We start from the raw sequence: 3,358 nt of genomic DNA on the forward strand, positions 1-3,358 counted from the left end.
GGGGGTGGGGGTGGGGGGGTACAAAAATTAAGAGAATTATGAAGGTCTCTAGAGACTTCTATAAGGGGTTAATTAAATTAATTAAGTAAAAGTTTGAACTTTTTGGGCTTTAATTAAGAATACAATTAACATTTTGCATCAAGAGTTGACTAATAAAACTTATCTGATTTTAACAGTTGGATGAGGTGGCTATTTTCTAGAAGATAATAGGTTATTTTAATTTAATTATAATTGAGTATAAAAACTAAAAATATATATACACAATCAAAAAAATTATAAGGAAAATATAAGTATGTATTTTGATATGTATGTATGTTGTATATATATAAAATTGTTGGTTAGATTACAAGTGAGAGATAATTTATTTCGAGATTAATAATTAATATCGAATAAGTTTCTCTTAGGTCATATAATAATCCTATCATAAATATATAAACTGATGAATTATTTTTTATTATTTAATCGACAAATCAGAAATGAATTATTTCGAGATAGATAATTAATATTGAAATACATTGATATGATAATTTTGTCATGATATGAAATAAACTTATTAAATGACAAAATTACCCTTCAAACTCTATATATTAATATTGCACCTTTTGCTTGTACTTCAATATCTTATATTATTAAATATCGATTCCTAGCAATATAAAAATGTAATATAATATTAAGACAATATTACATGATCAAGCTAATTAATATTATAAATTAAATATTATGAACAAAAGTTTAGTTGATACGTTTTTATGTGTGTTTGCTTTGAATTCTTGTGTTACTCCAACTCATAAGGGAATTTAAAAAATATTTAATTCATTTCTTAATGTCAACATTTCATATTATTATATGATCAAATAAAATAAATGATATTCTAGAGCAAATAATTTTTGTAAAGAAAATCATTAATATGACATGGCAAATAATAAAAAGTGAAAATTGTGATTTAGCATGTAATTAAACAAAAGTAGAAAAAAATATTTGAGCAGTCAAAAAATTTTGTTGGAGGGATATTTTTGTAAATAAGTAATTTATTTTTCGAAAGTGTGTCATGAATATTATTTGTAGTATAACAAATTATACGGTCAATAAGAAATAATTTTAGAATAACTAATATTAGTATAAATAATTTCATCATAACTAATCTCATTATAACTTGTATTCAAATCAAACAATCCTTAGTTTCTTTCATAGTTTTCGTAATTTTTTTCTACTTCATAGCAAAATAATATTGTTATAAGGAATGTATGATACAATATAATATGAAAAATTGATTTCACATGAAATATAGTTATTATAATCAGATATTATTACAAAGAATTGTTTTTATAAAAATGTGTTATTGGACTTAGGAAGAGATATTGAGTATATATTCATCATCCTTGATATTGTCATCATTCCAATCGATATTTATCGAAAAAATTAAAGTACAAAAAAAAAGTAGAAAGATAAAATATCTAATTTTAATTTTATATATAATATAAATTTCAAAGATAAATATTTAGATAAATCCTTTACGTCTTTAACTCGCTGATTGTGATAAGCAATTGTGATGATCATATCCTAAATTGTTCATGACTAATAAAAAATTTAATATATATATATATATATATATATATATATATATATATATAAAGTTTGGTGATTAAAAAGTAAAAGTTATATGTGATCATCAGTGACCTCAAAATACTTTGTCTAAAATAAGAAAAAAACCAAAGTAATAGAGGTCTCTTTTGGTGTTTCTTCTTACTAATGATGAAAAAAAAATACTTTTACATAATTAAATATAATTAATGTTATCTAATCAGTTACATCATACTACCTAGTTTATGTGTCTTATTATATTAATTGTGGTGTTTTAATTTGCTTTTAAAAGTCATTTTTGTCTTTAAAAAAAGGGCAAAAAATACTCAGTTTGTATTTAGAACGGATATATACCTCATAAAATAAATGTATATATACCTTCATCTTCTAAACAAATAATGTGCATTTATTATTTTCATTAACAAACTTATATGTACTTAACTAAAAAAATAATCTTAGAGGTATATTTTTTAATTCAAAAATATCATTTTCCGTTTAAAATCGTGTTATCTAATTATTTTTTACCCTTCTAGATTCGAACAAATGAAAAGAAATCAATCTCCCTTTTCTACTCAGTTATAAAATGAGTTTGGCTAGAGTCAGTATGTCTAGTCTGGAACGGTAAAAAAAAAAATTTAAAATCACTTTTTAAGTCTCGTAGCATTTCTAGAATTAAAAAATAGTCTTAAGTTTTTTAACTATATCTGTTAATAAAAAGTGTGAATATGCATCATTCGTTAGATATCGAAGATATATATGCACTATTTGTTTGACAATAAGCATATATATACATTATTTATTGAACGACGTGGGCATATATACACCATTCTTTTAACGAGAAGTATGTCCACTCTATAATTTTTGTTGATTATTTTATACATTTATATATGTGTTGAATAATTGGAAGTCAATTTGGTCACAATGTAAATAATTAAGAACAATCACGAGTATCATTTGTGTTTCCTAGCTAATTTCAAAAGGTCAAACTTGTACTTCTCTATTTTAATTTCAAACAAAAATTGTTTTTACCTCTTGTAAAAAAATATGGAAAAGTATTTTTGAATTCTATTTAATTTTCAAACATAATTAATAATCAAAAGGGTCATATTTTCTGATGGCTTTTGATTCTCATTTATCATTTAAATTATTATATTTTTATGAGTTTTATATCTCAACTATTCATTAAGGTAGATAAAAAGAATAAAATATAATTGAAGTATAAAACTCATAAAAAATGACAGTTTAAATGTATTTTTGATTGTTAACTTTAAATAAGACAATCTATACTCAATTTCTCGAAAGATTTAATCTTTTTAAAATTCGATCTAAATCGCTAAAATTATTGTAAGTATATCTATAAATTTTAACTCAAAAAAATGAATTGATAAATTATGAGCTTGACTTTATAGAACTCTTTAACTTTTCTCTTTTACTTTCTCCGTCCGAAATTGTTTATCATGTTACATTTTTTGAAAGTCAATTTGATTAATTTTTAAAGTTAAATTAGATCGCATTAATTCAATATTTTTCTAAAAAAATCAGATATTCTAAAACTATATGAAAAGTACTATCAATTACAATTTTTTACATATTAATATGACGAAAAAATACATCTTAAAATGTTAGTCAAAGTTTTTATAGTTTGACTCTAAAAATAGAAATTATGACTAATAATATCGGACGGAGGGAGTATTTAGATATGGATTAGCTATCAAAGATTTTAATATTAATATGGATAATGTTACCAAGAATCTCCCAAAAGAAAGAAGAAAAAAAT

Source organism: Solanum pennellii, chromosome 1, assembly GCF_001406875.1.
Source record: "Solanum pennellii chromosome 1, SPENNV200".
NCBI classification, from domain to species: domain Eukaryota; kingdom Viridiplantae; phylum Streptophyta; class Magnoliopsida; order Solanales; family Solanaceae; genus Solanum; species Solanum pennellii.